Raw genomic sequence first — 27,838 nt, 5'->3', positions numbered from 1 at the left:
TTTTGGCGTTTCCATCATAATTTTCCGATGCGATACTTCTAGATGCACATCTAAACAGGCTGATGGAAACATGGCTATTGCTGCTCTTAAAAATGACAGCGGTCTCAGAACACATGATGAGACATACAGGTTTTGAACTGCCTGCAGTAACAATGAACATGTTAGAGTCTATCCAAAATTTAATAACTTGCCATAATTTATCCGTTAAAGGTCTGGGTCTAGATCGGATGCCGCCTCTGTTCCGGACAAGAGGGGTGGAGAGGGATGTCAAGTTAACAAGGGGGAGGCGTTGTGGTCATTTTGCTAACACAGGGATTACCATTCACCCTCAAATTCTTTAACATACATGATGAAGAAAACAGTAAAAGACCTTTTTGTGTCACTAATATTTCCCTAATTATTCTTAGACAACTTCCAGTAGTAATTATCTGCCTCAGTGCCTGAGACCCCCAAGAGGTGTTTTGAAGTGGAACAAGAGGATTTGGATATTTATCAGATTACAGTTTTGCTTTTACAAAAACAAAGAGGTTGATTAAACTGATGTGCACTGATATCCGTTTATTAATATTGGTTTCATCATCTGATAGTGGGATCCTTCGCGCTGGCTCCCAGTGCTGCACTACCAAACTAATGTGTTGGCTCATCTCATTCCTCGCTTACATAATCCACTGATATAATCAATTTTACAGGACAACAGATGGATGAAATCTGGTATCGTCCTCTTCACCTCAACCGGTGTCCTGATGCGAGCGACTTTCAAATAGCTCAGCAGGCACAGTTTCGGATTGACGTTCTGGGCTGTGTTCAATAACACTCTCAAACACACAGACACAGAAATGTAGTGTGACAAATCTTGAGTTTAAAAAAAAAAGGATGATATTCCTGTTAAAATCAGCCGCAATGTGGTGTCCTTTCACAAACACTTAAATGCGTTTTCACAGTTTCAGAGTGGACACAACAAAGCACTGTGGGCAGGACTGAAACAGTAACCTACTGCTCCACTAACGCTGCTGTGTGAGCCTCCCTACTGGACTTACAACAGCCCCAAATGTCAACCCTTGGCCTTCCCCCCCCTCCCCCGCTGAACTCACTGTCATCCCTGATAAATAATAAAGAGTTATAGACACACATACACAAAATGCACACCTTTTCTGTCCCGTCCTCCAGTAACGGGAGAATTATCTCACTCAGCAGGGCTGGAGTGCGTCGGAGCGCAGTAACCTTCTATGCAGGATAATGGCACGGGAGCCGGTCGCCATGGAGTCAGGCTGGTTGAGTAAATACAGTAACCCTTACCCAACTCTCATGTAATGAAAGGGGAAAAACTCAATAACAGCATGGCAACCGAGCGAGAGGCTCGACAGGGAATATGTTATTCGTTTATCTAAATGTAGATGCAGGAGATGACAAAGTAGTTTATGTGTCGGTGTGTTTGGATGGAAGGTAGAACAGGCGACTGCAGATAACAGGTTTTTGTCAGATTACTTCTTGCTGAGAGGGAGGAGTGGAAAAAAATGTTTTTAAATGCAATCTTTCAGGCAAGTTCAGTGTCCTTCATTCCTCCATCTTGTTTCTTAATCCGCACAGAAGGGGAGGTGTGTGTGTGTGTGTGTGTGCGCGTTCAATGGCTCTCTGCGTAGAAAATCATTATCAAGGACACTTGTGAAAACAGCCGGTTAGATCTCGTCTCCTGATAGGAGCCTGAAATCATCCTCCTCTCCGCGAGGCTCTGATTTTAACAACGCGACCAATTGCTTCTGATTGGCTGTCAATACACCATCAAATCCAGAATTATGTAAACCCTTCATTTCAATAACAAACAGCTCTCTTGTAGCGCCAATCAGCTCATAATCCAGTTATGAGGATTAAATTCTTACTGCAGCTTATTTGGATCAGGACTAACAAGAAATTAATTGAAAGGGGGTTGACCCTATAGGAATAAAAGCTCCGCAGTTCAGCTGGCAGAACAGACTGAGAAAAGCTCAGAGTGGGTGACAACACTGGTGATATAATTGGGAACATAACACACACACTTGAATCGACCGTCTGCATTACTCACACTGCTCTGTCATCAATAGCTGGAAGGACATGATTTTCATGTGCTGAAGCTGTGGATCCCAGAAGTACAGGCAAATAAAACAAAACGCTTAAATGAAACCAAATGAAGCACACACACACTCACACACAGAGACACACACTACTGTTCACGTCCCTGATGTGCTAATTGCTGGAGGTGTGTTCCTGAAATCCAAAGTAGGACTCTCTTACCTACAGATGTACAAAATTTCACAAGGACCTGAAAAGCTGTAATTAAAGGGTGACACATTTCTGCTCCTCTCCCACTGTGTGTGGGATGGCCTGAAATAGAATTGCAGGGTTTCAACAGGCAGAGCTGCACTCCACGCTGCTGCACGGGCACCATCCTGCGTCTCAGTGAGGGAAATGGATACTGCCTGTGTTCGTAAGCCTCCCATTCTTTGTAGGATTTTTTTTTTTTCCCCAAATGATCTGACAGGTGTGATCAGGTATGATGACAGGCAAGCGCAGAGGGGCTGCACTGGCGTCTGAAATGTCAACACACACATGCAGCAGATCCAGACCGAGCCCATGACCTGTGTGAGGAGTGCAGCTGGGCGCACGCTGTCCCTCGACTGCTGCTGGTGATTCACAAACTGAGGCTAATTCCTTTTGTGTGTTGCCATTTACATCATTTGCCTGAGGGTGTAATCTTTAATATGGGTCCATTATTATTCCGCAGAGCCTTGTGTTGAGGGGGGATACATGTGTGCTATATCTGTGCCTGCAGTGTTTTTATTTGTCTGTGCATGTGCGTTAATGTGCCTGTGTGAGTTTGTGCCTGTGTGCGAGAGAGCGAGAGCAGGAAAGAGTCTGTTGCTATGCATTTTTACACGTCCTCCCACTGGTCTCTTCACATGAAACATCATGGCAGAGAGGAGTTGAACACATAGCTGAGCCATTTTTCCTGTGATGCAACAACACTTTAGCAGTAAAAGCCCTGAAAGCCTCGGCGCAGCGTTAGAGGTCGGGCAAATCCCCGAGCCGTCTTGATGCTGCGGAGGAAAAAGGGCTTGAACCCCTTTAAATTGCTTGTTGGTTCGCCAGATTGCTCCATTACTTCGACGGATTCCAGGGCAAGTCACTGCTGTGTTTTATGGCTGAATGAAAGCATTAAGTTATCTTGCAGTTTAACCTGTGGTGAGGAGTCACGCTATATGGGTTATTATGTAACTTTCTGCCTTACGTAATGGCTCAAGAACTAGGTGCATATTTGACTGGAACGATTCCCTCATTTCTCCCACTTGCTGTAAATAAAGTAACGTGTGGGGTTTCCACAAAGTAACCACCAAATAATGTCACCTGTCAGGGTTTAAAGCTCAGATACATCTTTGCAACAAGTTCCCCAGATTAAACAACAGAATACAGCATTGGCCCAGGCACTGCAGAACAAAACAGAGAAGCATTTATTGATCTGACGCCTCCATTGGCAGGAGATAAATCACGGTTATAAGAGTCTGTTTCATGATGTGACATTGCGTTGGCTTGATGCATCGGTGCGTTTGGTTTAAGCTTAAAACAGCTTGGTTAGGTTTCGGGAAATATCATGGTTTGGGCTAAAACTACTACTTCATTAAAGGTCTGGTGTGCAGTGAGGTTGTTTGGTTTGTCCTTTCTGGGCTACTGTAGAAACAGCACTGGTTTTAATGACTTATTTGATGCTACAGCAACAATATCTTTTTTGTGTAACTAGCGATTGATTTCAAGTGCACAGATGTGTATATGTATATATTGGTAGAATATTGGTATGCTTATTTTATGTACTGTGTTGCTTTGGTAAACCAAATCTTCCTGCATGGGAGCTAAGCAACGTAATTCTGTAGACTGAGGCCACAGCGAAACATATTTTAGCCACTTAAAAAATCAATATCAGTTTAAGTGTATGCTATATTTATAACATTTTATCTGCATTATCTTACTCTTCAAACCAATCGAGGCAGCGGTACAACAGGAACTGCCATATTCTCCTCAGTATAATTATGTTTATGTCAGTGGAGCCTGGTGGCTTTGAAAGAACGGCCTCAGTTCCCCAGCTGAAAGGGCTGTCTGACAGCAAGCTAAAGAGGTAAAATTATTCTAAATATAGCGTACACTTCAACTGATACTGATTTTTTCAGTTAGGCTTTTCTTAGGTGGCTAAAAAGGAGCAGCGTTTGCTCAGCACCGTTTGATTTTACGTACATGATGCAGGGGTTTTCTACATGGAAGTTATTGTAAACGCTGAGATTTGATTTATATATGCCATGACTGACAGCTGTGCGTGCTGATTGGTGTGCGCACGATAAACGGTGCTGCTCGAGATCAGTCGGAGGGGTGTATGGGCAAGAACTCAAACTCGTAGATCACTACTGTGCAGACTCTGGCTCCAAATGATGTCACCAAAGCTGCCAGCGACTGTATCCAGAATATTTTGGCTTCATATTTGTACAGTGGGAGGAAGTAGAGTTGTGCGTCCATCTTTATTTACAGTCCTTGGTTTGTATCATTTACTTAGCCGTGGAAATATAGGGTGGGGTAGGTGGCTGGAGGAGTGTTTTTAATATCAAGAAATGTCTTAAAACATTCATGTTATGACAAAATCTTAGACACAAATGGATAAAAAAAATATGATCAGTGTCCCGACATTTTGTTTACCCATCCATCCACCCTGACCGCCTCTCTATGCAGACTGTGGCTCTATAATAATGTCTCCTGATTTACAGAAGCGTTGCTTTTCTTGGGAGGACAATCTGCTTTTCTGATAAATTCCCTACAACAAAATTTAAACTTGGAATTTACTGGCTCTTGAAACATGTGTCGCTAGCACGGAGCAACGCTGCAGCACAATTACTGCATGATCCTGAGAGGAACTTGGTGTTACGGTACATGAAAATAAGCTGACATAATTCTGGTTCACTTACATTATGCTACGTTCTTTGTTAGCGGGTATGATTACATGAGTGGTATTATGCAATCCACAGCGAGCTGAATGGGTTAATTACGGCACTGACAATGGTGCACATATGATCCACACATTCCTGATGTGATGAATTATTAAAGAGGTTATTTATTTAAGGCTAAGGAGAGAAACCCTTTTTCCTTTTTTGAGTATGACTGATAACAACTGGGCTTCGATGTGACAGCAGCGCGTGGCTTTCACAATTTCAGAGCTCTCTCCAGCAGTAATGTTATACATCTCAGTATATTTCCATAATATCTCTTTTACTAGCTGCGATTTTTTTTTTTTTTTTTAGACCAGCGCAGAAGGGCTGAGAAATGTGTGGATGTTGCCATATGGGAAGCATTTACTGCTCTCCATGTGTGTGTAAAGTGCTGCGCATATGAAAGAGACGTCTTTTGGTGTTCAGTCTGAAGATGAGTCGTCTGCCTGTTCTTGGAACGCTTTGTCAGTGCACCCGTGACGAGGTAGCGTGATTAAGTATGAGTGCCACACCGGAGAATGGAGTGCCTTCCCAGGTTTTCACACTAGTTTCAAAGACACAGAAGATGGACCCAAGAGGTTTGAAATGGGCTGAGCGTCCTTTAAAACACCGCCGCGGCAACACGGGTCCATGCATCATTGTTCTGTAAACAAGAAGTGCAGGAGATAGCTAAATGTGTGCTGGAAAAATGGTGTAACTTGAGGAGAGAAAAATCCACCTCCACCAACATCTGTTTGGCACTGAAGCTTTGAGTTTACAAAAAAGGGAATCCAATACTGACTATGTAGAGTTGGGTACCAAGCCCAAATTCAAAAGAGTGGAGAGTAGCCACTGAAGGCATGATTCATTTTGACACCCTCCGTCATTGTTGTAGCCCTTTTTTTTTTTGGAAAACCAGTGCTTTTGTGCAGCAACGCAGTCAACAATGGACATGTAATGACTCACGCCGGAGTCGTTCCAGAGCGAACAAAGAAATATAAATTGACTGTGACAGTACAAAAAAGGAGCAGACAATGAGATGAGACAAATCGATCACATCTCAATAGATCAAGTCAAAGCCAGACAAAGATTCGAAGAGGAACAAATCTGTGTACGTATGTGTCGAACTCAAGATGCTGCAGGTGTTACCACAGAATCTGTGAATCACTTACACCTCCATGACTGGAAAACTGGAATTACAGGTTGAGAGGAAAATTATATTGGGCAGCTACCGGTAAGAGTATGATTACATATAGACCAGTGGGCGCCACCATTATCTCTGATAGAGCCTCTTTTTTTTTTGCTGGCCTCTAACCTCAGTCATGCTGCACCACCAGCTTGTCTGTGTGGCTGAATGAGGACTGGCTTAATAGACGGCCGTGACAACGCAACAAGTGCCAAAAAAACCTTTGGTGTGTGTGCAGAGGTTTTATCAGTTACCATTAGCCTAAAAGCCGTTCAGCTAACATCTCAAAGCTGCGGACTTTATCACAAAGCATAATTAACTAATGAGAAAAACCTGGTGGCCATTAGCTGGTGAGTCGGTGCAGCTGAAGGGCAACAACAAGATGTCGCACCTAAATGGGTTACAGCACAACAACAGGGACGACAACTCCGCTGTGTGTATGTGTGTGTGTGTGTGTGTGAGGAGTGGGCTGAGACGAGGTGGGATAAGAGGAACAATTATGATACCCACTCATTTTGTGATAAGAGCTGCTTCCGAGCTGGAAAAGAGAAATAAATATATTAAGTAGCTTAATAGAGGATAGATATCCGAGTAAGATTTGGTGAAATAAAAGACAGAAAGTGAGACGGAGATTATGTCAAGCAACATAAAAAGGATGATGAAGGATAACGATGGAGGTGAGGAGACAAGGGGTCCGAGGGGAGAAGTGTCTGTTCTTGACTGAACTACAAATGGAGACCAATCAGCCTTGAAGTCACCGGATTTCAAATTTAGGCTGTCAGTCTGTGTGGGGCAAAAGACAGCGTGAGGTCTAATAGAGTTTAAAGATGACTTTTGAGAACACATAGATAAGATATACCTTACTATCAATCTAGTTTTATGAGCAGATTATAATGCTGAGGTTGAGACGTTAATATTTGACATTTTAGGGGTGGATTAATTTTAAAAAAAGGAAAGATCAAACATATACTGACCTGATGATAGATAGAGAGCTTCACACAGGCTCAACAGGTTCTTATCAGGAAACACTGATGTAGATCTTATCAGTACATTTGCTCAAGTGCTTAACTTAAAGAGATATCTTTTGAAGTGGGGTTGTATGAGGCACTTACCCACAGTCAGTGAATTATCTAGAGTAGATGTCAGTCGGCACACCCACAGTTAAGAGAAGCATGCCATAGACGTTAAGCAATGTACTGCTGTGGATGGGTCAGCAGCAAAATGAATTTTAGCCATTTAAAAACAGTCCCATCTAAAATAAAAAAAATTGATAACATGCACCGCACTGCATTTTTTAAAAACTGAATGCCACTAGTGAAAAAAAAACGCTTGCTGCACCTTTTCAGTGTTGCCAGGCAACCATGGATTCACCTTATTCTAACCTTCCTGTGTAATCAATTCACCATTTATTTATCTATTTTAGTTATTTGACAGTAATTAGTCGCTAGTTCCTAAAATGTTGAGGCAGAGGGTACATGCTGTAGCTCTGGTTGAGGGTGAGAGGCTGAGTTTGTTGGGCACAGGGAAACAGAGATCTGTGTGGGTACATGAGACCCTAATAAAGAGGGTGGATCATGGGGAGTACCACCAGTTGGTCCAGGAGCTTCTCCTCCATGATGGCTGTTTCCAGGCACATTTTAGGATGACTCAGTGGCAGTTTGACAACCTGCTGTTCATTATTGGGCTGTATAGCTCTGAGTATTAAGCAACCGCTACCACCAGTTTCTCCTCCATTGTTTACCAACTGTGAACTTGTTGTTGTGACCACCACAGAAGAAAGCTGCGCCTCAAATCATCCGATTAGACAAAGGGAAAAAAGATGGCGACAAAAGAGATGCCATGGGGCGTTTTTCTGCTGTAGGTTGAAGTTTTTTCAACTTGAGGAGTTCAGAGCGCTCCGGCTGGAGTTTTGACTCACTGGGTGGATACTTGATTGATTAGAGGATGGATGAGAGGAGCAGCTGTTTGTAAGTAAAAGCAAATTATTAGACCTAGCGCAATGAATGCCCAAGTTTTAATTTGCTGTTCTGCTGCTCCGTCTGTGCCTAGAGTACGCTCTGCACTCTGAGACTGTGGTGCAAGAGTTTACAGTAGGCTTATATTAAATTATAACAGCGCACCTATGGTCCAGCCTTAAAAATAGAAAATAAAAAATGGTGGCAGATGTTTTAATCATAGCGTGGCACCACAAATAAGTGAATGTGTGGGAAACCCTGGTGTATGTTATATTTAGAACATATTTACCACTTTATCTCGCTGAAGACAACCTATTCCAACGGGTTTAGTTCCCCACTGGAATTTGCTGTCTAACGGCAATGTTAAGTGGTGAAAGTGGTAAATAATACCCTATTACAGTATAGGGTACACTTAAACCAATACCGATTTTTTGGGAGGGACCTTTTTTGTTGGCTAAAATACGTTTTGTTGCTGACTCCTCCACAGCAGCGCATTGCTTAGCTTCTGTGTTGGTACTCCTGCCTGCTTTTTCAAACTGAGGACATGCTGACTGACATCTATTGTGTGTAATACACTATAAATACCTCATACAACTCCACTTCAAAAAATTCAAACTATCCCTCTAAGAACAATTTTGGAAGTACGTGTATTTTACTTGAGTAATTCCATTTCATGTTACTTTCAACTACCTCTACCTCATTTCAAATATGGTACATTTTACTCCACTACATTTAACTGACATCTGAATTTACTTGTTACTTTGCAGACTCTGACAAATAACACAAAATATAACGAACAAATTATGACGTATTATTATAGATGAAGATAAGAGTTTATGGAAGCCTGAGGGGAAATTCACAAGCTACTCATCATTATTAAAAATAATTAAAACTGGCTCCACTTTTATCAGCTGCAACATTAAAATGATAAACACATTAATGCATCAGTAATACAGGCCATCTACAAGTAACAGATGCTTAAATATAATGTTTTTTTAAAGACCTTTTTGAGATAATTTTAACCAAATTTAATCATTTTCTTACCCAAGCATTGCAGATAAGTATAAAGGTCCAGTGCAGGACTATGGCACTATTTAGGAATATGGTTATTAGAGTATATTTAATGACTTTTGGTACCTTCATTTTGGGTTCTTTCTGTAGGCTACCTCTACGTTCATATAATTTTGAGTGCAGGTCTTTTACATCTGTCACAGTATTTATACTCTGTGGTGTTGCTGCTACTTTTACGTAAGTAAGAGATCTGAGTATTTCTTCCACCACTGAATATCAGTGGATTGGTTAAACATCTTCTTTAAGTAATTGAAAGCACAATAACCTAAATAAGACAACTAATGAATTCCTATGTGAAGTTATAATATAGTATCCCGAGCTCATTGAGATTCATTAGCCCCTAATTGGTTTTTAACAATGAAGCTCTCTCTCGTCCAAAGGCTATGAATCCAACTGAACATCTGTTCAGGGAAGCCTATAAGACGACACACACAAAAAGAAAGCTCTGTATATGTTGTTGGATTAATAAGTGCTATTAAGTAACACCTGTTAAAAGTGTAAGAGGTACTTAGCTTCTCCAAAGCCATTATTGGATGATTTAGGGCTTGGCTGAGCGACGCTCTGCGCAGGCCATGCATGACACTGCGAGCCCAGGAGAAGAAGGGAGCATCCTGCTGTTGGAAAAATCATTAGCTGAAACCTCAAATTCAATTACCTCCTTGTTACTGGATCTCCCCTGACGGTCCTCTGGAGGACTTTGAGGCCAAAATAATTCCCATAACTCCTCCACTGTTGTGAACTCAGGCATCAGGATCCGCCATCGACGGAACAACACAATCAGAAATACTCAGGGAAACATTTAGGGAGCTAGCCGGGAGCAGGGACGGTAAACAAGTACAAATCAAATCTAACATGAACAATGGCCTCCACTTTAAATCACACCTAAACATCTCCGGTGGAAGAACTCAGATCCTTTTTTCAGGTAAAAGCACCAATACAACAATGTTAAAATACTCCATTACAGGTAAATGTGGTGCATTAAACCCTACTTAAGTAAAAGTATACACGTATCCTCTGGCACTGGCTCGGCAGTAGAATGATCCTTTAACTAATAAATCCCTATTTCCACCAAGGAGGAGTTTTTGGTTTGCATTGTCTGTTTTATTATCAGCGTTATTATATTAACGTTGCGACATTGGGCATTTGGCCTTGGTAGAATAAATGCTGCACATCTTAAAATTAAGTAGATGGTAGTAAAGTTCAGTAGTGAAAAAACAAAGACTCCATATCATAATTTATGTTCATAGGCACCAGTCATTATCTGTGGTGGCCTTTAACTGCAGCTGCACAAACTTCAAACAGAATGCAGTCGCTATGATTTTTGTTCCCAAATTGAAGTGGGGCTATGGAAATGTAAATAAACACATACAATGCAACTAATCAAACTCAAACTCATGTTAAAATGTAAATTGTCTCCAATAAACTCCACCAGAGATATTAAGGAAATATGTTGGACTTTATGCTTCACAAGAACAACCCATAATACCCTCCTGAGACCTTGTGTTCTTATATGAAGACATCACATGTTGGGTTTACTTGACCTTATACTTCCCTCTACTTGATCTGTTGTCCTTGTTCATGGACACCTTTTTGTGCCATCTAGTGTAAGAACCACAATACACGTATCCATGTAAAAACAAGATGGCAGCCATCTCTGCCAAGTCAGTCTGCACCTGATCCCGACACAAAAATGGACAATGTCCAAAACCTGATCACATTTTATGGTTGAAACTTGTTTATTTATGATTAATAATGTTTGTAGTTGTAGATATGGCAACACATTTGACCAATTTAAGCAACAGTAACAAGCTAAGACGCGGTTATTTAGAAAGTACTCATTTGAAGACACTGGGACTTTATTATCGTCTCGTTTGAGGACACTGGGACTTAATTATCGATGACAATGTTTAGTTTTTTATACTTATCAGGTCCTATTGATCCCAGATAGCTAGGAGAAATTAAAAATGCATACCAAAAAACAAGGTTCAAATCTCAGGAGGATATTTACCTCAATACGTTTCGTGAGGTTTTTTTTTTAGCATCTTAAATTCCTCAAACTATGTCATTGTAACGCACAAAATTCAAGATGGCTGACTTCCTGTCTTGCAAAAAAAAAATAAAAAATTCTTTTAAATATGTTTTTAAAGATGCAAGCAATGATCCACTCAGACAGAACTTTATCCCAACTCTGACATGCGCTATGAGGCCTAATGGCCACGCCCGAGCCCAATCACTGCAGAACCTTAGATTTCTTTTGCCAGTTCTGAATTGTGTGCCGATTTTCGTGAGTTTTTGAGCATCCCCAGAAAAATACATCTCTACAAAAATAAAGGGTTCTTTGCCTTTCAGTGTGGGAATGTTGGGCCCTGGCACGTCTGTGCTCGGGCTCTGAGCGGATCAGATAAGATGAGTAGCATATAATGGAAATACTCGGGTGAGGTATGAGTATTTCAAAATTGTGCTTAAGAGTTCATGAGTAAATATAGTTAATTACGTTTCACTACTGGACATGTGCCTGACTGTCCACTGACTTTGTCCTTTACAGAATAAAAAACAAACTATGAAAACAGCAAGGATACATGTGTGTATAAAATGAAGTCAGAGAGGGAGAAGCATAAAGTGAGCGTGTAGGCGGTGAGCACCTTTCTATACTCTTGGCTTCCAGGAAGCCCTGAGGGAACAGCTGAGCCCTGCAGTGGGAGCGTTGTTAGTACGCCATGGGCTGAGACGAGTGGATTAACAGGGATCTTATTCTGCTTGATGAGGGGGTTGATGAGAGGCAGGTGGTGCAGCAACGGATAGGATCTGTTGGTGTGTGTGTGTGTGTGTGTGTGTGTGGTTCTCACAAAGGAGGTGTAATAGTGAACAGTTTTGCCCGCATCACATCCTCATCTCGTCAAAGCCGTTCAGAGTGACGCAGAGCTCATAAGAGGAAACCAAAGATTTTGGTCTGTGAAGTAATTCCACCGCAGCCTTGTGGGAATGGAAGATTTAATGGATTAAGTAGGCATTGTTGACTTTTTCTACATCTTCTCTGGGGTGCAGTGGTTATTTTGCATTTACAAACATAACATAAATTGCCTTGTTAGGGAATTTGAAATTAAATCAACTTAAATTATGAATAGCAATGCCTCTAACTCTTTCCATAATTTCCATCTCTGCTAATTTTTAGCAACACTCACACTAGGGACGGCGATGTTGGTCTGTCGGTCCACCACTTTAGTCCAAACAGAAATATCTCCACATCTTTAAAATTTCATACAGCGATGCATTCTCCCCACAGCATGTCTTAATAACCTTGGTGATCACCTGATTTTTCCTCTTGTGCTACCGTGGCTGACAGTTGCAGTTTTGAGTGAAGGATCTCTTTTGGATAGATTAACCTGATTTATTTGACATTTATGCCCCCCCCGAGAATGAACTGTAAAAAATTCATTACATTTAAAACTATTAACTTTTCATCTAGCCTTATCATCAGGTCAAAATTTGGTTCATGACCAAATATTTGCATTCCCATCACCCTCTGCTGCACTTTATTTTTAGGAAGTACGCTGGGCTTTGAAGCCAATTTTCGTGAAGGCCAAACAGTGGAATTATACATGAAGCCCTGGGGCCCAAAAAGACTTCTTCCATTAAACTTACACTGCAAAAAAACCCACTATAAATCAGTGGATACATTTTTTTGAGTGTCACAACCCCCACAAAATGACTTGCTTCACTATCAGGATTTGATCCATTCGGTCTGATAAGCCGCATAATTACATAATTTTATCCCCATTCATGTCAGTGGAGGGCTAAACTGGAAGTGAGCGGCAGAAGTTTCTTGTTGCACCTACTCTGTTGGCCACACAGTGCAGAAGCAGTGACAATCATCCAGGTCATTTTATATGCAGCAGCTGAACTGTTTTGGCTTCATGTGCCACTGAGCAACTTTCATGAACGGGGCTCCGCCTAAAACATTGTATTCAGTTCTCTTTATGCATTCATGATTCATGATCTTAATTCAGTGTGTTAGCGTGCTAACACACTGAATTAAGATGGTGTGCATGGTAAACATTTTACGGTCGAAACATGTTATGATTAACCTGGAAATCCAGATGCCCCAGCCCTAGCAAATTCAAATTTGCACTGCACAGGGATCTGGCCCCAACGAGCAGAGCCCGTTGAATCGCCATCGGACCAATTAGATCAGTCTATCTGACAGAGGTGGGCTCTGGGCGGGCGTAACATGATGACGACAGCGTTGCGCCGTAAGAGTCTAAAAGTAAACAACCAAGATGGCAGCTGCCGAAGGACCGCGTCTGTTCAATTTAGCTTTGGAAGAAACGCTAAGCCAACCACACTTATCTTTTTCCTTGAGAGAGGAACAGAAGACTGCCCTAGAAGCCTTCGCTTCCAGGAAGGACGTTTTTGCCATTTTGCCGACGGGATACAGCAAAAGCATAATATATATCAGTTAGCCCCACTGGTCGGCAAACAAATGGGGCTTACTGCAATGAATACATCACCTTGTTTTTTGTGCTCTGATTGGCTATCGTGCTATCCAATTGCATGCAGCGGCATTTAATATGCCTCAGTTAGTGCCGCCACTTGGGTAGGAAGGGTGTATCAGTGAGGGCCAGACTCAAAGTCTTTCTAGATTTGAGTCTGGATTTCCAGGCTATGTTATGATATAAGCATGTTAGCATCCTGATGTTAGCGGTTAGCTCACTGCACCAACATGCCTACGTACAGCTTCACAGAGCCACGAGCATGCCCTGTAGACCCTTTGTTTTTCAAGTTACTCTTCCAATTCATGCGTTTTGAAAGGGGTGATTTTGATATAACTATTTTATTATCACAGTAATATTGTCACCATTAAATACTTACTTAAAACTGGCAACTATGATCAGAAGCTAGATACAATATTTCCCTTTTTATCTGAAGGGAAATGAATCCTAAACTATTCTGATTATCCCTCCTCCATCTAATACAAACAGTTTATTGAATCGCTTATTGGCCATACCCTCCTAATCATAAACAGTTTTTTGTCTTGATGTTATACCCATTCAAATATAAATAAAAAAATAGACTTCACATTGTTTTCATGCATTCTGAATTGTATTAGAGTTGAAATGGGCTGCAGATGAAGTCATGGGATGATTTGAGGAGACTGATGGAACTGTGAAAAAATAAAAAATAAACTGGAGACTTGAAAAAGATTAAGTTTTATGTCACGATGCAGGTCAAAGCAAAACAGTCTACTGTGAAATCATAAACCCTTTTTTCTGATATTTTTAAAGATTGTTTGTCTTTCTACGATAGTTGAAATATGAGAGAGACTCAGGGAGGTGACACACATAGCCCCTGCTGGATTTGGATCCAGGACATCGGGGTGATGTGGGGGTTCTTTCCAGCTGCCTATTTATGCATTCTTGTCCTTTTCGTTTTTCTGTGACCTGTAAATCGATTGAGGTCTGCCATCTCAAACAGCGTTCCAACTGGTAAAATGCCTTTTGGAGCTGAAAAAGAACAGGAAGCCATCCAGAAGAGCTTGGAGCAAGAAGTAAAGTGCACCCTATGCAACTTCTTACTTCAGTTTCGTTGACACAAAGTATATTAAGTGGGTGACACTTTAATTTAAATCCCCCTATTTAGTATTTATGAGAAGGATACAAATATTTAATAAGTGGTTTAAAACACACTGAAATTTTCACAGGCTGTTCTTGTGCACCGTTTGTACGTTTTTCTTATGAAAAGTAATTCGAAAATTCGTACATATCCCACATAGTGATGAGCCAGTAATTCATGCATAACCACATATTTTGGAAGGCTGCAATCATGTGACCAATGTGCTGACAGGAGTAGAGACAGAAGTGGTCCTGAGTAGTTCAGTTAGGTGGCATGTTAGGGTGGTGGATAAGTCATAAAACACAGGACTTACCCCAGAACATTTCCCAGGAGACTAGTGTTCTGACTGTGTGAACTTTAAGTCATTTTAGGGTAGGTCCTCACCATGATTTTTCCTAAATATAACTACACTGACTTTACTTACCCAAACTTATCCTCCGTAGCTTTACATTAAGGACGTAATGTTATTCGTGGGGCGCTAATTCGTAGGATATCATTAGAACTGTTTGGTTGGGGATGGGAAAGATCGTGGATGATGTTAACTTTGGTGTTAACTATTGATTATTTTCCAGGTGTTTATATGTCTGTCTGTCTGTCTGTCTGTCCATGCTCAGATTATGACAACGTTGTCATGATCTTGGGTTTTGGTTTCATATTCTGTTATCTTATGGACTTTGGCACATTTTAATCTGCTTCCTGTTTTATTTTGTAGGTTCTCTCATGTGTCATGTCTGGTTTTACTTCCTGTATTTGTGTGTTTTCCCGCCTGTTTTCTGCCACACCTGTCTGGTTAAGTCCTGCCTGTTCCCTGAGTCTTCCCTTCACACCTGTTTTGAATTAGTCTGCTCCACCCTTGTTGTCAGTCAATCCGTTTCACTCCTTTTGCCCATGTCTTCCTTCTCCAGCTGTGTCTCGTCCTTGTGATTAGTCTTCTGTGTATATGTACCTGTGTATTTCCCTTTGTCAGTCCGCCTGTGTACCTCTGCGTACCTTCTGCGTACCTTCTGTGTTCATCATTCCTGCCATCATCATGCATCCATCCCTGGTCTTCATGTCTTTTTGGTTTTAGTTTGATTTTTTTTTATTTTTGTTGCCTGCCTTTATTTGGAAGACCTTCATCAGCTACATTAAGGCTCGCCTTTTGTTGAAAACCTAAACCTGCCTGTTGAATCTGCATTTGGGTCCTCTCCTGAAGTGAAACCATAGCACCCGTGCAAGATGCAGTCACACACTTGTGTGGCTCAGATCAAAATGAAGGGCGGGGTCGAAGGTGGGTGTGGTCCAAGCAAGGGCGCTGGATGTAGGGGGAAAGGAAGTCGGGAAGGGACAGTTGCCTTCCACGTTATGCCCCTGATCCATGTTTATATTATGTTGTGAATCACTGTGTTATGGCTGGAGTGATCCCATTGGTCTATAGTCACGAATTCTCATAGAATGGTTTGTTTGATATCCTTTGAAATTCGCACCCCACGAATGACATTACGTTATGGTACGTTAAAGTTATGCAGGTAAGGTTTAGGCAATGAAAGTTACTAAGGTAAGAGTTAGGAGAAGAAACATGGTGATGACGTACCTTAAAAGGACTCAAAGTTCACTCGAGGTTCAAACGGATCCAAACACACAACTCCAGGGTACAATCCTGGGTGAAAGTCTGCCTCCTTACAAGCACTCAGGATTGCTTCCTTGCTTACTGCCGTCAGCGCAATAAACACGCAATCGCAGCCTTTTAAAGTACGTGGGATATGTACGAATTTGGGTTTATTGTTTTTTGTAGGAAAATATGTGAAAAATCTTATAGGCATATACCATCCTAAAGCAATAGAAAACATTTTCAAATTTTGAGAATTAGGAAAAGACTTTTACCTTCCTACCTTTAATACCTTCCAAGGCTGTTTTTGAGAAAACTAAATTCAATGCTTTGTCAGACTTTTTAAGACCTGCAGATACCCTGTTAAGGCTGAGTTTTACTTCATAACAGTCATGGTCATTAAAAGCAGGGAATACGTATTCGTAGTTAGAAACACCTTCTGTTGCTTATACACTGTCAGACTGTGCATGCTTGATGAATTAATCAGTTGAAAGACGTCAGCTGGCCAATGGGCAAGAAAATTTTATTTAGCAGTTTGCATGAAACTGCAGCTGATCTCATTGGACTGTGAAAAGATGATAAAGCCAACAAAAGAGGGTGATTAAATATGTGCTTTGGATGCTTTTATAAATCCAGTGATTGATTTTCAGTCACCGTTACTCACACAGCCCCTTCAGTAGACATTTGGTGTGGTTATGTGGAGCTATAGGGTACTATGTATAGTTACATGTCTTACTTTGACATCTGCCATGTGTCTGTGCCTGGGAAACATCTTACGGAATGACGTCACCTCAAAATGACGCTCGTGGAAGGTTGCCCTATTTGGCAGATGCATGTTGTGCTGCTTCCTCCATCCTTTCATAATCATCCTTTTTATCTAAATGGGGTCAGTGAGAAGAGTGAAGAACTCATGGTATATGTACATGAGTACTTCTGTCAGTATCACACACAAGCACTTATTTTGTGCATTTCACTCTGTACGAATACTCGTAAATATCAATGTGAGACGGAGGTGGCAATTTAATTCGTCCTGCTTTAAACAGATGTATGTCATTTATAATGATAAATGCATGCATGCATATGTTTCTTACAGTGGGCATTTATTGTGCATCACTGAGTGTGTTTTTGTGTGTGAATGGGAGATGCTCTACTTGTGTCTACTTGTGTGTGCGTATACATTTTGTTGAGCAGGAAAATGCTATTTCAGAAGCCCAGTAATGATGCCATTAGTATGAGGACAGAGTGAGTACTAAACCTCAGGGCACAGCAGCAGCACAGATGATTCCCCCAGAGTTAAGTTTCCTCGTATCCATCAGTCAGAGAGGCCAAACTAGCACCAAAATCGACACCAACAACAGCAGCAAAGGCATTTACATCATGCTGTCTCTCTCCCCCTGAAAATAATCCATACACCTGCAGCCTCGGTTTGTCCCTGTCCCTCCCAGCTCCTCTCTGGATGTAACTTTTAATTTAAGGGGAAACAGTCTCCCTCTGACTAAGCATAAACTGCATATTGTTCTCTTAGTGATCCCTATCGTAAGCCAGTCAGCACTTTCTAGGATACATGGAGATTGGGTGGAAACTGCTGAGACGCGCAGTGCCGCGGCGCGAAAGAAACGCACTGTGGTGAATCGAGTTTAAACCCGGAGCTTTATGAATATCTGTGCCTCTGAAGCCTCCTCCTCTTCCTCTATTCTTCCAGCTCACCTCCTTTCTTTTAATCATCCCCCAAGAAAGAGAAGTGTGTGTGGGGGCCATTTTGAACTGGAGGCCTCACAACTGTCAAAGGGACTGGCCAATAAGAGAGCAGAGGAGCAGATGGCAGGAAGAGTGTGTCCAGATGGGAATCTTTGGCCAGGACAGCGAGGTTAGTGCAGAATCACCCTGACACTAAGTGGCGAGGAATCTTTAAAGAACCAAAATGAGTCAGGACATTGGTGTTGATGAGTCCTGAATAATGTCGCAGACAGGACCACGACTTGGCTTTGGGAACAATTACAGAAGTTTGCTATGATCGAGTCACAGTGGGCTCAGCACTACAATAAGCTCTAATGAGCAAGTTAATGATTGGTTTATTCTAACCAATTAAGGGGCTTTAATATGGCGCTTGGGAGAACATTAGTCATCAGACAGCAGCGAGCCGCAGGGAATCATCCAGGATCCTCTTGAAGAGGAGCTTGATTGTGGTAATGACCGGTTGGAGGCTAAATATTCACCTTTCACTCCACGTGGAAATCAAGATGCATGATTCACCGGATTTCCTCTCAGTGTATTTTGAACCGAGTGTGCTCCTTTTAGCTTGTGGGTAGCAAACATGCACTTTTCACTTGTCCGCAGCCAAGATTACAAAAAGAAGTTAATTCCTCGTGGCAACATTTTTAAGATTATTCCTCAACACCTTCATTACCCCCAATCCACCAGCAGAATAGCTCAGTAAAGAGACAGGGCCAGCTTATTGGAAAAATCAATCTTGGTGGCTGCTGAGTGTAGAAAGAGTGAAGTCAATAAAGGAAGAAACACTCAATACTCATTAATCTGCTCACCAAAGCAAAGGAGAACGATCTTCCTACACGAGCAGCGAGCTCCACTGCTGATATTCTTAAATCTTTTTTATGAGTACAACCAAGTCGGGATTTGTTGCTTCATCACATCAAATCAGGGAAGACAAAAACATCTAATACTGCATACATTTTTTTCCAGTTAGCACCTTGTCAGTCATGAGTTACCAGGTGTGTGTGTGAATTTAGAGCCCCTTTTACACTGCCTGTTCAACGCTGTTATTTTGCGTCATCACCGTGCTGTGTTAAAGGTAAGAACACAGAATCGGGACAGAGTTGTTCCACCTTTAAGCTGGCAGTGGAAGCAGCAAGCGGGCCAAATTGACATCTGTGTTAAAAGTGTGAGCCAGCAAGACAAGACTATGGATGGAATGGGTGCTACGTTTATGTTACGTGTGATGTGTATGACCCACCACAGTTGCAGTTAGCAGCTAACTTGAAGAACAGCAGCTGAAAATGTCTGCAAATTGGGGAGACAATGAGGTCCGATAGCTCCATACCCCCCGAGGACAAGATCAAGACTGATGACTGATTTTACCATATTATGCCATTACTGAAGTCAACGTGACATAACGAGATAGCCGCCATCTTTGTTTGGCGGAAAGGTTGTTTGTATTCTGCGGTCTGTACACTGCAAAATCTCGAGTGAGTTTCAGATTTTCACAGCGTTGAATTACATTTTGATTGAAGAATATTGAGGCCAACATGGCGTTTGACTGTTCTGAAGTTCTTTCTGGTGATCTTAGACAAGACATGAGACAAAACTCACCTTGATCGGCTTTGAATCAAGCCTTAAGTTGTCTTAAGCCCAGTTCAGACCAAAGATTCGCGAAGAGACTTCTTGAAACTTGCAACTACTTGCAATGCGCCATTCTGCAATGTTCTAAGAACCTGCAGTTTCACACCAATGCAACTACATACAATGGTGTATCATTTCTATGCAACAACTCTCTGTACTTCCGTTCTGTTTGCAGCTTTTCAGGCTTATTTGTAGCTAAGTATAATTTGTTGCTTCTTAAAATATGAATGAGGATAGTGGTAGTGAGATACTGGCTACAGCTGTATTTGTAGTAGTGATGAAAAGGGCGAAAAACAAAAACTAGATGAGCATCAGATAGATTGGATTCATAATAAATTCGCCACAATAATGCAAGTAAGCAGCGCCAATTAGTCAGTCAATGTGCATGTGTGTGGGCGGGGCTTAAGCACAAACAGCGAGCAGCAGTAGCGACCCATCATCTGACACTGGTACACGTGAGGACGAAACACGAGGCTCAGCAGGGACAGAGCTCTTGCTGTAGCAAGCGAACACGCCGTCTGCGGTCATTTTGACTTGACCAGCTTCACTACAAGCTGATTGGCTGTTGAAACAGGTAACCAGCTTTATGTTCTAAGACCACCCGCTGGCGATTTGACCAGCTGAGGTGCAGGTGACACCATCAGCCGGCTTGAGTCGAGCTCAGACGGCCACTTCACACCTCTGCAACTTTTCTCTGCTCTGCGTTCTAAAACGGTTTCGGCTTGTCGTGAATCATTGGTCTGAACTGGGCTTTATATCACTAGCTTAACAAATGATTTAAGTATGAGTATGTTTAATGTAGTCGCTGCTCTGTCAGTCGAACACCTGGTCACCGATCAGTTCTTTGGCATGTTGATGTCTCGAAGAAAACAACCTTAATATGCCACTTTTTCAGGCAGTTCCCTACATTTTTACAAAAGTTACCGGACAAGATCTTTCCCCTAAAGCTGAATTCAAGAATTGTTATTGTTAAGAAAGCTCAGCCAGATGTGTATATTGTAAGTCCCAAAGGAGGCCAACGCTGTTGTGTTACACGCCACACACATCACACCATTTTTGCTTCCAGAGCGCCATCATCATCTAAAATTCCACAGTGGGGTGGTATTAAGGGTCTTTGTAGCAGCAGCAGGATCTCTGTGTTAAAAGGGCTTTGATGAGGTGGATACAAGTTACTGGTTTTATTGAACTTTAAAGTGTTTTAACATCTTTATTCCACACTGTTCTATTCAGACTCAGGTTTCTTACAGATTTTAATGTATTCTAATTGTGGATTTTAAAGAAAAGGCTAGAAATATTCATAGGCTTCATAAACACAGGCTGCACAATTTCCTAAAGCAGCCAGCCACTGAAGTTATTTACAAATGTTACAGTAATCAAACAGGAGTAAATAGATGTATTAGTTGGGGACTTTTTCCATCTTGGTGTTGTAGTGAGTATTTACAGCAGCAGGACGGTGTATCTGGGGGCCGACTCAAAATAAACTACTCTGCCGATGTCCATGCTAATGAAGGAACATGTCAGCCAATGCAATGCTGAGGCTCATGGATGTGTGTTTTTTGGATAACAGTGTTGGTCTGTGGCACAGAGGAATAATCTGGTTTGGGTTTTTTCATGGGATTTACTGACAGTAAAAAAAAAAAAATAGCATATCCCCAAACTTAAACTTTCACAGCTTTTATTCCCATTTATTTTAGCAGGAGGACAAGTTGCGGTCAAGGATCCTGTGGTTTGCTGAGGATTTATTCATACACCCAAGTCCCAGGTAGGCAGTTTTAAGCCTGGGTTTACCTTCATTATGCATGATTGTGCCTCTTTATTATAAAGGTAAATCAGCTTGATGCTAAAGCCAATGGCCTGTTATATTATAGAGTACCTGCTGCTGTTTGACCCTCTTACAGTAGATCCTTTTCAGACAGGTTTATTTGGCTCGTTGTGATTCACAAGCGTTCTTTACTGCTTTTATATGTGTTGTAGCTTTAGGAAGTTTTTAGTGTTGTGTCGCACCCTCTGGAGAAGTGTGCGACAGCGGGACAGGAGGAGGGCTGGACACTCTGTTCGTTTTTATCTACTGTTTTGAAACTTTATGTTATAAGCAGTATAAGTAAAGTACAATATTGCTGTTGGCTGAATAAATCTGAGAGACTATTTCTCATATCTAAAACAGCATTAGATCACCTTCTCCTGTATAAATATTAAGCAATATACAGTATAAGGATGCTTGAAATGTGGTGTTTGGATCAGTTTTACTATTGTGTTTGCATCATTGGAACAGTTTATTGACTTTAACTGAGTTATTACACAACATTTCCTCCTATATTAAGACCAGTCAATCAGTTTGAGAGTGACTGCAGGTTCTAATCCTGTCTTTGTGGTTTTGATTCCCTTTTTTAATATATCTGGATTGTACCTTTAAGTTTGAAGTGCTTTATTATTCTAGATCTATGGGCTAAAGGTTTGATTCTCTGCCCCGACTCGATTGGGCCCGACCCGGCCCTCTGGGTTTGGGCCAGGCTGTAATTTCTCGAAATTCCCCCTGGCTTGAATTGAGTCGGATTTGCTTCAGTTTCCCGGTGATTTGCTTGTTTGTTTTAAATGCAGACCTTGTAGTCTGTGTAATGTCATGAATAATATGCAGTATTGGCTGCGTTGCTACCAACCTGTCCCCACTACACCCTCTTATTGATGAGGTAAATGTCATACAGTTCTAGTGAGTATACAGCACACAGCAGTTTTTGGACTGTGCTGTGCCTTTCTGTAGGAGAAGAGCGTGTCTGAGATCGTGTAACAAACGACTTTAGCTGACTTTAGCTTGTAATAAATAGGGCGGCATGGTGGTGCAGTGGTTAGCATTGTCGCTTCACAGCAAGAGGGGTCCTTGTTCAAACAGCTCGAACCCTGTGCAGAGCCCATATGCCCACCTCCATGTCAGTGTGCCCTCTCCAGGTACCCCAGCTTCCTCCCACATGCCAAAGACATGCAGGTTAATTGGTGACTCTAAATTGGCCGTAGGTGTGAATGTAAGCATGATGTGTTAGCCTTGTGACACCTGTCCAGGGTGTAGCTCGCCTCTGCCAAGTGTCAGCTGGGATAGGCTCCAGCCCCCCCGCGACCCCCAACATTTTAAGCGGTTACAGAAAATGAATGAATGAATGTAATAAATGTTGTGATATTATTATTTTATTTTATTCTTTTACAGTTAAAATTTAGGGTTTTTTAATCAGGCTCAAGCTGCTGCAGTGGTTCAGGCTGGGGTCGGGCCCAGACAGTGTGGGTTCATGTAGGGTCGGACCTGATCTCGACTGTGGGTTAGCACCTGTTAGAAACCTGTGAAATCTTATTTTTTTTTGTTTTTTCTGTCATGATATATAGTATCCGTTCTCAGTGTAGGGGCCAGAGTAAGATGGCTTTCCACCTTTGTCTTGCACCCAGGGTATTATGAAGGCCTGTAAACTACAATAAAATTAACATTCTGTAATGTTCTAGTGGCTCAAAGTAAAACTCCACACTTCAGCAACAGTATGTTGTTCAAAGATTTTACGCACAGGCACAATAATGGATGCATTAAAGGGGGAAGGGGCCCCACTTAAGTTGCATATGTGTGGGATCCAGATTTTTGTATGTCGCCACTGTTTCTGGATATTTGTACTAAACCAATGTCTTCTGCATTTGGGGTGGTATGTTCCCATATCAGTGTAGTCTAGCATTGGGTCATACATTAGTTTGAACTCTGCATTTGATCTCTTTACATAGTTTATTTTACTCAGATATCCATTAGCTATCACAGCAACATTCAGTATAATTGTTGGGGTCTAATGTATGTAGAAAACTTTGAGTCTACATTTTTCTTTTTGGCAATTTTTGACTTTGATCTTTTATAAACTTACCTTTGTGCTTTAGTTATGAGTTTGTTGAGACATCAAGTAAAGCTGCAGAACTCCTCAGACATTTACAACCTCACATGCTCACATGACACAGTGAATAGTTACAGGTACACACACACAGGGACGTCAGAGTTATCTACCAGTGTCCCACCTGAGGCGTCCAGTGCCGCAGCGCTACCTGGGACAGCGTCCTAAAAAAGTAGCAGGGGTCTCGTCGTGGCATCATACTGTTTCTGCCAACCTACAGTCCTTGTATTTTGAAAACGCTGCTTCTGTCTTATCATCCATGTTGAGTTTTTCTCTTAGATGACAGTGTATGCTCTTTGTTCTGGCTGTGTCTCGTGACGGGTCTGCAGTGTGCTGTGTGAGTCTCGGGCTGCGTCACCACTGACTGTAATGGCTGAACACTGCAGGGTGGAGAAACCCCTGCAGCCTGCAGACATTTATACCTTTTTGCTCTCAAAAAAACCAAACATAAACTGAGAGTTTGTCATTACATAGGATGAGAATTTGGCTTTGAGCAAGTTCTTGATATCAATAGTGGTCAGGCTGATGAGACGCTGCTCTTTATCCCTGTTTAAGCAACAGTGAATATTCAAATAATATTGACTGCAAGCAACTTTTTATAACAGCTAATCTGTCAGAGATTGTGTGCCACAGAAAGACTGTGACTCTGTGATCCACAATGTGTTTGTACAATGAACACAAAAACATGAAAAGCTTGAGCTGGTCTTTCCCATTAGCTCCTCAGTGGATACGAATTCCCATTTTAATCTAATCAGGCACAGCAGGACAAGTTCACGGGGTCCTGCTCAGGATTGACTGCGGTGCAACACAGGTTTCATTTCCTGTTCAGAAGCTTTTCTAAAAGGCAGTGTTTTTATGCTACTGTACAAACCATCACCATGGCAACCGGAGCTAAATCCTAAACACGGCAACAAAATGGATAAAACCACAACACAGAAACAAAAAGCCACTTCTGATAAAGTCATCTGTAATTACAGGAGCAAATCTTTTTTCTGGCGCTCACTGGTTTTTTCTTTTCTTTTTTTTTGTGAGTGGGAGGTCTACAGTAATACACAGTTAAGAAGGGGGTTATTTATCCAAGAATTTTCAGCTATTCATTCCCATCCTGTACGCCATCACTCCCATTCTGCTTCATCGACCTTATGTAAGGGAAAGGTCGTAGCATATCTATTATTAAATGACTCGGTCATGGTATATTACATTATTAATCACCTCGGTGTCGTCTCTAAACACACACAGTGTGGCTCAGGTGTCATATAAGTTTAAGCAAAAATAGGGCTGCAATCTCTCAGGATCAATTAGTAGGCCAGTCAAGAGGCAGACATTTACGTCAGAATCATAAATAATGTCTCTGCAAATTCAGCACAGTAAACCTTTAAAAAAAAAAACATCTGCCAGCACTGGTGATTTGTCAGCGGGCAGTGAAGAGATTCCCCATGTTGGTACCAACTGAACATGAATGGCAATGCAACTCTAAATACCGAACCTGTCCTTTGTGGGGACGGAACAAACAGCCTTTGTGTTGCTGATACGATTGTATAACATCTGACTGAGCCACCTGAACTGTCAGCATATCAGGGCCATAAAAGCAGCACAGAAGCAGAAATGTACTGTGAAAGCACCGCATGGGGCAGAGCAGCAAGAGCTCTGAGACACCCGCCCACCCTTCCTGAATCAGCCGTTTCTGTGGCGACCAGAGCGGAGGGATGGAGGGGGGGGGGTGGAGGGAGGTGCGCGGTGAAAGTGAGGAGACAAACATTTGAAACCTGGATGGATGGATGGATGGATGGATGGATGGATGGATGGATGGATGGACGAGGGGAACAGATATATTGAGGGATGTGTGATAAAGGGATGTGGCAGGGTCAATGGGGAGCTAGGGGCTGATTCCTCAACATCACAGCCACTGACAGATTGACAGTCGGAGGCAAACAACAGCAGCATCCACAGTGACGGAGACGAACACGGGAGGGAGATTTTTCCCTCTCAATGGCAGCCCAGATCACGGTCATGGCTCAGGGGTTTTAAAACCATCCAGACACTGACAATGTCTCTCTGTGAAATCTCATTCGGCCATATGGTCCTATTCAAAGCCTCGTATTTCTCTGTCCCCTCTGTACGCAAATTGCACAGGCTCGAAGTGAGACACGGCAGATTAGGACTTACTTCACAGGCACACTTCAAAAAGAGCTGAAGTTGATTCAACAAGTGGGTGCAGTGGAGGAAATAATTCTGGACCGACCTGCTGATTCCCTGCGGTAAACACTCATGAGCTGCCATTACACACAAATTACATTCCCAGGATGCGAGCGACAAGTGTCACACGCTAACATGGAGGAGAGGAAGGTGCTGAAATCTGCAATGTTTGGTTCAGATGATAGATCAGAGGACAGCTTCGTATCAAGATAAAAATAATAAAGTTGTGGCACAAAATTAAAATAAACATGGTAGATTAGAACTGTGACATCACATTTAGACATGCAGGCAACAAAATCTACCTTTGCACATTATATCACAGAAAACAGAGCCACTCATAATCTTGCTCATTAGACAGATCTGTGGTTTGATGTCAGCTTTGTCTTTTAAATCACTTCAATATGTTGAAAATCTTGTTATGTAATGGATTAGACTTTGATCTGGGAATTTGGTTATAATCTTACACTGATCGCCTGTCAATGCCACAACAATTAGGGCTGGATGCAGCAGCTCTCTTGCGCAGTTGAGGCAAAAGGCTCACAGTAAGCTCAAGAAAAACAGTGTAAATCTGACATGTAAACAGCTGCAGATTTTCCTGACAGTTGCCGATAAATGCCTGTGTCCACACACACACACACACGCGCTACCAACACAAATGTATGCACAATCTGCATTCCATCAAACACCGTAGTCCTCCTAAAGCGCAGCATCTGAGATGGCACTGTCTTCATCGTGTTTTTCTTTTTTTTCTCTCTCTCTCTCTCTGTTTCCAAACAAGACTGAGATAACAGTAGCAGAGCTGAAGCGGTTCCCACTCCACCCACTTTCTCTTTCAGGGACACATGGATTCACACATGGGGGAAAAGGGGGATGAAATCAGGCAGATTTACTCGTCTTATCAGAGGCTTTTTTTGCCCCCCCCCCAACCCTAAGTCCCTGTGGTCTTTTTCACTTGTCAGTCAAGAGGTAAACAAGCCTTCGCACAAACTAATGCAAAACATACGTGTGAAAAAAACACCCCCACACGCCACATCCCTTAGCACACACACAACTAATGATGGATACACCTCATTTCTTATGAGAACTTTAAGCATTTTTGTTATTTTTACAGCAACATTAAATCACAGTCACATCAAAGTGTCAAGTCAAATTGGCTAATGAGATTAGTTCATCACGAGGCTGATGAGACTCACCTGTTTGTGTGGCCGGTGGTCAGAGTCCTGCTGATCAGACAGCGGCAGAGGTGCGCAGGGGACTGGACTGAGTCGCTCACACTGGACACATATCAGAGGACCGACTGTCTCTGCTCTGCACCGCACAGCTCACAGCGCTCTCCTCTTCCCTCCGAGTCTCAGAGACAAACACCAGCTCTGCCTCCGCTGCCTCTCCCTCTCCGCCTTTCACACGTACTGTAGCAGCAGCAGAGGGAAGGCTGGGGGCTGCAGCCTCTGTGATCAGCACAACACACACACTCTCTCTCTCTTTCTCTCTCCTCAGGGCTCTGTGTCTCTCCTCAAGTCTGGCTACAGGCAGCTATGGCTGAGGAGGCAGGAGAAAAAAACAGTGAGAAAGTGTATATAGATTAACTTGGCTTCCTTTTGCAAGTATATATGTTATGTGTGTGTGTATGTGTGTGTGTGTGTGTGTTAATGCGTGAGAAACCAGCATGCTCTGACAACAACAATATAAGCGTACAAGCTGTGGGAGAGAGCTTTACTCCCGCCTCCTGCTCTCCCTGTTTCACCGCCACCTACCCACCCACCCTTCCACCCACCCTCTTCTTTGCCAGCCCCGCACCAGCCTGTTGAAGTGAGTCATCAGCTGATCAGCCAATCGTATGGCGGCACACAGCCTCCGATTAGAATAACAGGAGTATTTATGCATGCCTGAGGAGATGAAAATGAAATGGAGAATTGTCTGGGAGGGCTTGACATACTTTGCTCTGAGAAATCAGGTGATGTTTGAAGACGATCATGACAGGATTTATAGAA

General features: G+C 42.2%; 1 protein-coding gene across 1 annotated transcript in view; it reads right to left on the bottom strand.

Moving 5' to 3' along the window:
- Positions 1 to 27,380, bottom strand: part of LOC126403403 (prickle-like protein 2) — a 62,106-nt gene extending 34,726 nt beyond the window's left edge. Inside the window, exon 1 of the mRNA XM_050066045.1 lies at positions 27,041 to 27,380. The gene's annotated coding sequence lies outside the window, so the exon portion shown is untranslated. The remainder of the gene's footprint in view (positions 1 to 27,040) is intronic.
- Positions 27,381 to 27,838: the final 458 nt, after the last annotated feature.

The sequence above is a fragment of the Epinephelus moara genome, chromosome 16, assembly GCF_006386435.1.
Source record: "Epinephelus moara isolate mb chromosome 16, YSFRI_EMoa_1.0, whole genome shotgun sequence".
Classification (NCBI taxonomy): domain Eukaryota; kingdom Metazoa; phylum Chordata; class Actinopteri; order Perciformes; family Serranidae; genus Epinephelus; species Epinephelus moara.
Note: the sequence above shows the minus strand (reverse complement) of the source record. Positions and strands in the feature narration are given on the sequence as shown.